Genomic DNA, 11613 nt, shown 5'->3' with positions numbered 1-11613 from the left:
AGTCCTCGCATGAGCCAGTCTGGGTAGGAAGCTGTTTATCTCTGCCTTTCAGATAGGGGAACAGCAGCACTACAGGCACTAAAGGCTTCTCTGAGATGGTGAGGAAGCCTTGGGTGAGCGGCAAACCCTGCTGCGCTTTGGCTCCTTTCTGGGGGTGTGCAGGAGGGGTGCAGACCTCAGGGCTGTGGAAGAGAGACTCTCCTTTCACTCGGCAGGGCTGGCTAACGTGGCGTTTGGTTCCAGCACTCAGTGGCCTGGTTTGCCTTGCACTACTGTGACTTCCAGCTGCGTCAGGAGTCAAACCCGTCTTCCCTCATACTGCTGCTGAGACGGGAGAGACTCGGGTGCCAACGCAGGAGCTTCCTTCGTGTGCTTACAGTGGCTTTTTGCTCAGAGCTTGTGGGAACACCTCTGCCCACAGCCCTGTAATTGGGCTTTGACTAGGCAGACTTGGCTTGTCCTGGGCGCAGTGAGAAGCTGTGGAACTGAGCCTCCTTCCTCAGGCCCAGCCACGGTGCGGCTTGGAGGCTGCTTTGGTCCTGCTGTACCCTGTGAGCCGGGAGGGGAAGGAGGGGGAGCAGGTCTCTCAGCAGCTCTGGGATTCTGCCGGAGAACAAGTTATCTTCCCATTAGAAAAGCTGTGTGCTTATAAATAGTTTTGAGTTTTTATTAGAATGGATGTTGATACTTCCTACTGGCAGTCCGTGTCTCTGGTAGGTCCAGCGCTGTAGAGAAGAAGCAGGACTCAGTTGCGAGGAAAGTGTAAAGGTGATTTTCTGCTGGGGCAGCTGAACACAGAGTATTCGGGCTCTCCATCCGGCTCCCAGATTCATACTAGCTGTCCTCCATCTCCTGGGGAATTCTCCTAAATCCCTGCACAGGCTGCAGCCCTGCAGCCCTTCCTGTTGGACAGCCCACCCCTTGCATGTTATGTTGATGCATTATTTCTAATAACTGGCTTAAAAGCAAGCTTACCGCAGAGCATGCATCTCGCGGAGATGTTCCAGGGTACCTCCCGCGCTGTCTTTACTACACTATCAGCTGCTGGATGGCTCTCTGGCAGCCGGGGTGAAACATGGGTCTGCTCTTTCAAGGCTTGTCTCGACCCGAGGTGCTCAGAGCTGTGATCCCCACCGCTCGCGGGTTCCACCAGCCCTGCTGTGACAGGGAGGGAGAGGTGGTACAGCACACGCTGGGTGCAAGTGCAGTGCCTGTAAACCCACAAAAAGTCTGTTTGTCTTCCGCTTGCTGCGATGGTAACGTTGCAGCAGATCGGCACACTCGATAAGCACTGAGGTGATCCCACGCTGTGCGATTTAGGAAATGGTTCTTCAGGTAAGCTGAAACTTGTAGGTAGGACTTTGCAGGATGTTTTAGAATGCTGCATGGAGCAAGATGTCCATGGTTTCTTTCACAGCGCACAGTAAGGAGAGTTTGCTCCTGGAGTAGAGGAATTCAATTAGTCCTTGAAAGACGTTAAATTGGCTTCTTTGATTCCAAAAAGATGACGGACAGAAGTTCGCTGTGTGTCCAGGAAGATTTCCCTGTGCCCATGAAGTCTGTATTCTGCTGGAAGGTTGGTGACAGTCGCATTTTCCAAGCAGTATCCTGCTGACATCTGCCTTCTCTACTGCAGTCAGTCCTGTGTCACTTAAAAAGTTGCAGCATAAACATTCTCACTTGTAGGAAATGAAGGTCTCTATGTCTTGAGACTAGTTCACCTGTGGCAGTAAAACCAAGCGCTGTCATGATCTCGTCTGCTAAAAAGACTTGCAGTAAGATGGTGACGTGGGGGAAGTCTGGAGTCCTCTCCTGTGAGGTCCGGAGGAGCTGAGCCTCGGGCCTGGGAAGGGTTCCCTGTGCCGCAGGCTGAGATCTCTGCTTCCTCTCCAGCGTCAGACATTAGGCAGCAGAATACAGCCCCACTGCCGCCTGTTAGGGACAGTGCTTTTGAAACAGAGCTGGGAAGTGCTGTGTTCTACTGTCTGGGGGGCAGAGGTGGCAGTAAGTTGAACGCGAGAGCAGTAGTTGGGATGAGCCGAGACGCTGTTGCAGCCAGGTCTCGGAAATAAGGTGCTCCCTGGGCTCCCAGGGTGTTTGAGACGCTGAGAGTCTGGAGGAAAGAAGCATTCATTTTTTTTTATCGTTCAATTTTACATGTCCACCAACCAAAGAGTGTCCTGTAGCCCTTTGTTATTTAACGTTATGTAATGGGTTTTAATGAGGGAGGCCTGGCTTTTGCTTTCCAAATGGTGAATTAGACAGTTGGCAGGTGACGCGCAGGCTTTGTCAGCCTGAGAGGGATGTTCTTAAGTTAACAAACAGGGGTTAAGGTTGGTCTTGAACTTGGATTTTGTGAAGCTTTCCTTTGGAAGAGCTTTGCAGCCCTGCCAGTCTGCAGCTGAGCAGGCCCGTGCAGGAGGAGCGGTGCTGGGAGGGGTTCATGGGTACCCTGGGAGCCAACGTCTCTGGGGATTCCCAATCTGGAGGCTGGAAAGTTGCTAAGAGTGTGAAGCTTTCCTTTGGAAGAGCTTTGCAGCCCTGCCAGTCTGCAGCTGAGCAGGCCCGTGCAGGAGGAGCGGTGCTGGGAGGGGTTCATGGGTACCCTGGGAGCCAACGTCTCTGGGGATTCCCAATCTGGAGGCTGGAAAGTCTTGCTAAGAGTGGCTGTTGCCTGGGTGCAGGGGGCTGGATGACGGGCTCTGAAAGGTCAGCAGTAATCCAATTTAAAACCGGAACGGAGGTGTAATGGTTTTGTACTACTCGGAAGCTCCATTCTTGCAGGCTCTTGTCGTTGCCCCATGTTTTCAGGTAGAAAATGTCACTGCTTTTTTGCTTTTGAGATAGCACTGAGGTATAAACAACAAAGCAAGAAACCCTTTTTCTTTTCCTTTTTTTAGCATGGGCTGTTGGCAGTGATGAAGTTTATACTCTCTGCCTGGTTTCCCCAGCTTGATGCAGGGAGAGGATAGTGCTTTCCAGCACCTTCTGTGCTGTACGTGTGGGCGAGGGGCAGGCTAAGGCTCTCCTGGAATCCCCCCACCCCCAACTATGCCGATTCCTCTTATCCTGAAGGCGATGCAGGTTTGAGTTGAAGCCTGGCTTTTGTGTTCCCAAGTACAGAGAATATTAAGGAGGCGACTTAGAACAAGTGCTAGAAGTGGAGGTACGGTCTGTACGTTGGAAGGGGCTGCTCGCAGCCAGGAGCTGAGGAGCAGCAGTTGCATCTGGTGGGTGTGGGGTCAGCGTGCCACGGGACGAGGTACCAGAGGTGCTGACAGGTACAGACTAGTCTCAGCCTTGAGCCTTGGGAATTCCTGCACAAACTTGCCTGCTGGAGCTTGTCGCTCAGTGGGCTTCGGCGGCTGGGGAAGGAATAGGAAGTGCTTGGAGGGATGGAGCTTTAACATTTCCTCCAGGGTAACTTGCAGTTGATTTTAAACTCATGCTGTTTTCATAGGGGTGTCTGTCCGATCAGGGGGTCCCGAGAAGAGATTGTCAGAGTCCCCAGCAGATTCTCCAGCCTGAAGCAGTAGGTGTTTCGGTGCAGGAAAGGGAGTAGAGAGAGGAATTCCAGCACAGCAGACCGTCATGGCCCTCCATCTCACGCAATAGCAGGGGATGTTGCCAGGGAGCAGCTCTCCACCGCTCAGGCCCCTCTTCTCCGTCCCAGGCCCACTGCTTGGAGCAGGGGGAGCCGAGCACGGCGCTGCTCGGGCTTACCGGGTCTGCAGGCACCAAGTTCAGGAGAGTGAAAGGGAAGCTTAGTTAACACACCATGCTGAATTTAGCTGGGTATAGAATAAACACTGTGAACGTGAGTTATTGTGCAGTATGCTGTTCAGGCACACCTGTGCTGTGTTGCAGTAACCTTTCTCCAGCTAAAGCTCTCTGGGTAAATCTGTTGCGGCATTTTGCCACGGGGAAATGGTGGGCAGACCCCTTGCGTTGGAGCAAACTCTGGTTTCAGGTGGGTTTTGGCAGGGGCTCCTTTGCCTCGGCTGCGAGGTGCAGACTCAGGCCTGCCTTCAGCAGGAGGTGTGTGAGCAGCATGGTGATGTAGCAGCCCCGTCTGCCGATGGGCTTGGCTTGGCAGCGGCACGGCATCGCAGGGCTGCTTTGGGGTGAGGCGAGGTCAGCTCTGCAGGGGCTCTGGCCGCTCGGGGCTGGCTGCAGAGTCACGACGGGAGCTCTGCTCCCCTGTTCTGTGTGGAAAATGCCCACAGTGTCCCGGAGCCCAGGTGCAGCCATGCTTCAGGTGTACTGACCTCACTGCATATTTATTTTTCTTTTCCCTCCTCACCCTTCCCTCTCCCTTTCATTGTGCTGACATCTCTCTGACTTCTTGGGCTCCTACCTTGCTGAGATATTTTCTTGCAAGAGCTAGCACGTCTGTCAGGGAGCTGGGCTGCCTGCATAGCAGGAACAGCCTAGAGCATCTTCTGCACCGGAGAGATCAGTTTGCCAGGCACGGCTGGATGGTGGTAGGCGCCTTTGAGAATGGCGGTGGTGCAACCAGAGGAGGGAGGACAACGTGTGCAAATGTCCTCACTGCAGTCTGGATGGTACCCACGGTTCCCAGCAGGTCTTCTTTAATGTCTCTCTGAGTATATAAGCACAGACCTGGAAACAAGACTCAGTATAATCCCGTGCACAGCACAGAGGATGCACTGCAGCGGGCTTGGCTCAGTGACAGCAGACACCCGAGGTGTGATAATGCATGAGCAGGGGACAGTTCCCGCTGCTGGTTGTGGTCCTGGCAGGGGACGTGCAGAGCCTGAAATCTGACTTCTCCGTGGAGAAGAGTATAACGCTCGGTGCTTTGCTCCTATTTTTGTTTGGAGCCAGAAATCAAAGTCCAGAGTGGTGCTTCTGCAGCCAGAATAATTTAAAGGCACTTGCTCTTGTTTTGGGGCCAATATTTAACTTGTGCCTGTGATGAGGAATGCCTGTTAGACTCTAAATATTTGCCTTAAGGAAGAAGTTTGAGGGAAGAACGGCCACTGCTTGGGGGGGAAGCAGGGGGGATTTCAGGAAACGAGTTCAAGTCTCTGTATTTACAGGTCTGTCTAAAACAGCCTGTGTTCCCCTTCTGGCGCAGCTCTGGCAGGTACTGAGGCAGCTCTGGCTGAGCCGCAGCGCAGGAGCGTCTGGGAGGAAATGTTTGTGTGCTCCGGCGGCTGGAGCAGGCAGCGGCGCAGGGTGTGTCTGCTCGCACAGCCCCAGTCCTGCGCTCCCGCTGCCAAGGGAGATTTAAAGGCACAGGTTTGGAGCTGCTTTCCAGCTGGGGCTGGTGTGGGCAGCTGGGCTGAAGCGTGTGTAACTTCCCGATAAAAGCAGCTTATCGGAAAAGAAATGCTCTGCTGCTTTTGCTTTCTCTGTGGTCTTTGGTGGCAAGAGTTCATTAGCTGTGAAATCCTCTGTGGTGGATCCTGCTAATGGCAGGATTTCCCATTCCCTTGACCTGCTCAATGAAGTGCTTGTGGCTTCTCCTGTCCTCTCTCACCTTTCTGTGTGATCCTTCTAGCAGTGTGCCACAAACACCATCACACAGCCTCCGGTAAGCCTGTAAGGGTGTTTGTCTCTGCTGGTCAGCATTGACCTTGTCCCACGTTCCTGGGCAGAGAGCGGCTGTGTGGAGCTGTGTGCTGGGGTGCCGGTGGTGTACGTCAAAATTCAGGTCAGGTCATGCTGGCATCTCTGCAGGCTGTATGGGCTGGTTGTGGTGCGTGAGGACATGGCGATGGAGAGGAGCCTGGTCCTCTGTTCCCAGCTCCTTAGGTGGCCGTAGGCAGGTCAGGCAGCCCCTGTCTGCGGGCAGGGCAGGTTAGTAATTCTGGGTCTGGATGTGAAGTCTGGGCTTCCTTAGTGACATGGTAACCCTCTGCCCCGACTTCTCGTGCTCTGTGCTCTGATTGCGTGCTTTTGGCCATCCTTGACTATTTTAGCTGAGTTTTGCATAGATACAGAAAGAACATGTTTTCTCTTGAAGCAAAATCAAAGGCACGCGGCTGTTTGCAAGGCAGCCCAAGGGGAAGGCTTTGCCCAGGCTCCTGTGTGCAGAGTTCAGCCCAGCTCTGAAAGGTTGAGAACTTCCTCCTTCCAGTGTAGCAAAGGGCTTGCAGGCAGCCCTCAGTCCCAGCCTGAAGCTATGCTAAGGAGAGCCAAGTCTAGCTGGAGCATGGCTCTGGCTTTTAGTGATGGGTTTGGTGCTGGGGAAGCAAGGACCTCTGTCAGAGCCCCATCCAGCTCAGAGGGTGGCACGGTGCTGGAGTTCGAAGGGGATGGGGGGCTGTATAGGAAGATGGCAAACTGTCTTCCCCCCCCGTTTGCATATTCTGCAGGCACCTGGTACCATCTGTGATGGTGGTGATAACTGAGCTGTGCCTCTTCAACCCAAGGGCTCTGGCAGTGTCCACACCGCAGCCCAGAGCCGCTCTGTGGTTGCATTCCCAGTTTGAAAGGCTGTAGAGGGGCTCGTGTTCCAGAGCGTGGCTGGCAGCCCCTCTGAGCTGCCGGACCACGGGGCTGGCTGTGGGTGGGCACCCAACAGCACTGTGCAGCTGTGGGAAGTCTTGGCCAGTTTCCATAATGAGTGTTGATGGGTTTAGGCCCACAAATTGGCTGCATAATGAATGAGGGAGCCAGGGGAGCTGTGTCCTGTCTGCAGGGACTGGAAGAGGTGAAGGGAACTAGAAATGTGAGTAATTAACTCAAAAAAAAAAAAAAAAAAAAAGTTTGGGTTTTGGATGGAAGCGTGTGCTAGAGAAGGGTGAACGTGTGTTGGCTGGGGTTTCTGGGACAAATCGGAGAAGTGAGAGCCCAGAAATGAGGGAGAAGGGACGGTTTGTTCATGTAAATAATGTTCCAGGTATTAATAGCAGCAAGATGAAATGGGTCCTCCTGGGGGGGGTGTATCCTGCATGTTCCTTCATGTGGGCGATCCCTCTGACTTTATAAATTAAGCCCTTTGTGTAGGGCCCAGAGAAGCAGGTCTGGAGCAGGTAAGGTAAAGGGAGGAACCAGCAGGGTCGCATGAGATCTACCTGTTTGAGAGAGAGCAGTCTTTTGGATGAACCCCTGAAAAGTTTCCTTTCCTGGTCCACAGCACCTCTGTAGCCACTCTTCTGATCCTGTGCAAAATACACACAGGTGGGGAACGAAGGAAGGTGAGAAACAACCTTTGGAACGTGCCTTTCTGATGTGAAGGTTGGTGGCAAACCAGACTGAGTCCTTAATCCGCAAAGCTGTCATGGTGCTTAATAAAGGGTTGTGAGTCTGATCCTCTACGTGAGGGATGGAGGAGTGAAAAGATCCTGAACAATTTGTGGCGTGACCAGGAATGGGATGTAAGGCTCTGTCCCCTCTGTTCTGAAGCTTATCCCTCCCTGCCAGCCAGCAGACTGGGGTATTTGTCTAGGTCTTAGGAATTTGTCCCAGTTAGTCTCCAGTTGAGAATCGCCTTTCTCTACCCCCCTTTTCTTCTGTGAGATCACGGACGTGTTAGAGTTTCATGCTGCTTCGCTTCCCCATCTGTAAAATAAGCAGGTTGCTTCTGTACCTTTGAGAGAGGTTGCAAGGAAAAATGTGTAATGGATTGAGCTGCTTGGTCTTGTAATAGAGCGGGTGGGAAGATAAATGCCTCATGGATCGCTCGTTGCTTCTCTGAAGATGCTGCTGACACTTGCATGTAAGCTGATGGATATTGTCGTGCCACAGAGCATCCCTCCGCCCCAGTTACTCTGCAGGAAAGATTAATCGCACAGTGCTACTCTTTGCTCCCCACGGTCTGGGCTGTGGGTCCTGCTGGTGGTCCTGGAAGGCTGTCCTTGTTGGGTTGCTGTCCCCGTTGGGGTGGAGAGCTGGGAGCAGCGTACATAAGCCAGCGCGGCAGTGAGCCAGCTCCCGTGTGACTTTGCAGTAGGGAAGCGATTCTGGCATCTCAGTGCAAGGAGTTTGACAGCTCTTTGGGGAGAGGTTTCCCTGTGAACCCCCCCTGGAAGCCTTCCCTTCCCTTCCCATCTTCTTTCCCCCCCAATTCTTAAGGTTGGCAGTCATTTGAGAGGAAACGTGTGGGGCTTCGAGCAGCCTGGGGAAAAATGCAGAGGGGGAAATGGTGTTAGCTTGAATGTGGGACAGCTCGACTTGGCAGAGCTGCAGCTCTGCAACCCAGAAATGGAAACAGCCCTTGTCACCAGTGGGAATGACACCCCCCTCCACCCACCCTGCTCCAGGGCGAAGCGCCCACTCGAGTGAAGTGACTGGGCTGGGACAGAGCAGAGCTGGCATTGTTCCCCCCTTCTGTGCAACCCTCGGGGGGTTGGGGAAGTTGCAATTAGCTGTAGTTTGGTGATTGAAGAGATAACTGGATCCAGGCATCCCTTTTTCCCCTGCCTTGTCTTGCAAAAGGCTACCCCAGATCTGCCAGTACAGCTGCTTCCTAACCTGGTTCTGTCAAGAGGATATGGGTTACGGGGAAAAAAAAAAAAATCCTACTATTAAAAGTGCTTATGCCAACCCAGATCCTGCTGACAGAAAAGGGTTTGGTAGCAATACATGACAGGAGGCCAAGCAGATCTCTGCAGAGTGACAGTCCCCAGATGGGCTGAGGAGCGGGGGAACCCTGCTGTCACACGCATCTCGCTGTTGCGGTGCACAAGCCTTTGGCAGCCAGGCTGGATGTACGCTTCAAATCTGCTGAGTTGGAGTCCTTGTGGGTCTGTTTCTCCCCTTTAAACTGTGGCTGGCATGTGAGTGGCTCGTTAGTAACCCCTTCTGGAAGCCCCTTCTAGCTGAAGGCCCCAGAGTGCTCAATTTGCCCCCATTCCCTGCAGGATGAGTAACTATCCCAAATCTTGGAGGTGGGAGATGAAACAGGCTGTGGTTTTCGTTCCTCCAGTGCTGTGTCTCTTTCATCTCTGCCGCTTCCTCCCTTACCCTGGTCCCGAAGCGGGGCTGGGAAGAAGCCCTGTTGTTTGAGGTACTGGGCAAATCTGTATTACAGCAATTGCCCATGAGAAGTGTTCATGAAGGTGATTGGGAAAAACTGTCTGGTATTTCAAAGCCACCCAGATGGGCTTTGCGCTCTCCTGTGGCAAGACCTGGTTGCTTTGCAGCACAGAGTTCCCGGTCCTGTCCCTCATGGGGGCAGCGGGGCTGCCCCGAGCTGCCTGGCCGATGGCCAGCATCTTCTCCCGGCTTAGGCTGCGCTGCCGAGTTTTCCGATCCCCTGCGAGTGCTCCCATCGCCTCCCTGGCTCTGCACTGAGTTTTCTGGGCGGTACAGCACAGCTCACCCTCCTTCCCCAGTTGTCAGGGCTGGGAGCCCCTCCTTTCCCCCACAGCTGTCTGGTGGGAGCCCTGCAGTGGCAGAGACGGGGAGGAAGCAGGAGATAAATGCTCTCCCGTGTCCCTCTGTATCCCCTGACAGAAGGTCAGAGGCTCTTAGGAGGTGGTGCCTGCGCATGGTGGCACTGGCGAGGAGGAGGAGGGAGGTGCTGGCTGAGCTCTGCCTGTGGGCGTCCGCTCCACCCACCTCCTGGAAATGGAAACCAGGAGACAAATCTGAAACCAATCTCCCCCCCGCCGCAGCCAGGCCTCTGACCCGCTCCTAGCGTGGAGCGGGGCAGTGCTGCACGAGGCCGGGTTACTGCCCCGGCCTGGAAAAGCGCAGATGACCTTAGAGGGCACAGCAGCCTCTGGGGACCACTGGGCTTTTCTCCCTCTTCTGCCACTGCTTTCTGTGTGATGTTAGGCAGCTTTGTGCCTCGGTTCCCTCTTCTGTAATGACACTTCCTTGGTGAAGTACTTTGAGCCACTGCTGCAAGGAGTAGTATAAGAGCCAGGGGTCACTTATCGTTTGCATCAGCCATCTGGAAAGCCCCTGGAGCTTGTGACTAGGAACATCAGGACGATAAGATGCCTAATGCTGCTGCCTGGATTCTTACCCAGCTTGCTGGGAGGGAAGGAGGTGTGTGCCCAGCCCCTGGAGTCATTTGATGTGCATGCCAGCGCAGGGCCGTGGATGTGGTCTCTTCTGGGGTGTCCCACCTGGCGTGACAGATGTGGTCATTTGTGTGTGTTCAGAGGTGGCGAGTACAAGCTTTGAAACAGCAGCATCCACACCTGGTATCATCTAGAGCTCCCTGGTGGCCTGGACTCTGGTCAGACAGTCCGGGCTGCACAGAGGGGGTAACAAGAGAGGGGGTTTTCTCATGTGTGGCCGCTTGGAAAGCTGCAGTTCAGAGAAAAGAAAGTCTGCTGTGGACTTGCAGTGTGACTCCAGTTTGGGCAGCAGGGATGTCCTGCCCTCCAGAGATGGTGGCTTCCAGAAGAGTGAGCATCACCTGCTGTCAGAGCAGGTTTGTGCCCTGGCACATAAATTGTTGGGCTGGTGTAATGTGCTGATGATAGTCCTCTGGCTCCTTGTCTGTCCTGCTCTGGGGCAGCCTTTCCCCTGCTGGCTTCAGGGGCACAGCCCCGGTGGGGTGCCGGGAACCCCCTGCTCCCTGTGCCTTGCACATGAGGAGGCCGTGCAGATGTCGAGCGGAGGGAGTGCGTTTGCTTGTTCTGTGGCTGCTTAGGGGCTGCAGGGAGGGAAAATGGAAGTGCTGAGAGCTAGTGCTCTGCTAAACTTTGATCTCCGACTCCCTGGAAGTTGAGAGTGAGGGGGGATACCCTGGGTTGTTCAGTGATGCTGAGCCAGCTCCGGCCAGTTTCAAGCCATTTGTGTTGTGGGGAGACCCATGGTGTGAGTGTCCGAGGACAGCAGTCTGTTCCCAGTCTCCTGCTTCTGAGGTTATTTGGGAGCCTGTCCGAAGGCTGTGGGGAGGAAAAAGTGCTGAGTGTGTTGCTCTGGCATCCCGCTCCCTGGAGAGGAGAGTGCGTGGCTCGCCCATGCTGGTGTTCAGTCGAGTTCCTCTGAGGGGAGGAAATCTCCTCCAGGTGGATAAAAGGTTTTGAGATTGTCACCCAGCCTGGGCTTGGGGGAGGAAGGGAAGGGAGCCACGCGCATCCAGGAATTGGCTTTTGTTATAGGAAAGGGGTTGGGAAACGTCTCTTATCCTTTGGAGAACAGATGTTGAGCCCCTCGTCCTAGCTACAGCTGATCCCTTGCAACGCCGGAAGGAAGCACATGTGGGATTCAAGGCTGCGGGATCTCTGAGGACATCCTCAAAAGGGTTGCGTTCTTCCTCTGCTCTTGAATGTCTCCCACCACTTGACAGCACTCCCTCTGAGACAGTGCTTGGATGGCTGCCTCTTCCCGTGTCCTCTGCTCCCCTTCTGCTGCTGCCTGGCCTGTGGGATGCAGCTGTGGTTTGTGCTCTGTAAGCAGAGCCATGAAGAGCTCTCCTGCGGCACGTGGGGGGAGGTTTCGCCCCACCGTGTGGTCGGACCCTCTGACTCATGCGCACCAGAACACCTCTGCCTGGACTTTCTCTGGAGCCTCGTCCTGCCGTGACAAGGCATGGATCACCTCGTGGGCAGCGTCCCCCTCAGACGATGCCAGCGCAGTGGCTCCTGCAGAAGAGGAGAGCGGATGAGAGGCAGGGGCTGGCAGCGGGAGAGCCGTTCACCCGCAGTCCGGCAGCGTGGGAAAGCTGCGCTGCGCTTC

Source organism: Aptenodytes forsteri, unplaced genomic scaffold (assembly GCF_000699145.1).
Source record: "Aptenodytes forsteri isolate BGI_AS27 unplaced genomic scaffold, ASM69914v1 Scaffold391, whole genome shotgun sequence".
In the NCBI taxonomy this organism is placed as follows: Eukaryota; Metazoa; Chordata; class Aves; order Sphenisciformes; family Spheniscidae; genus Aptenodytes; species Aptenodytes forsteri.
The sequence above is the reverse complement of the archived record's forward strand: the minus strand, read 5'-3'. Positions refer to the sequence as shown.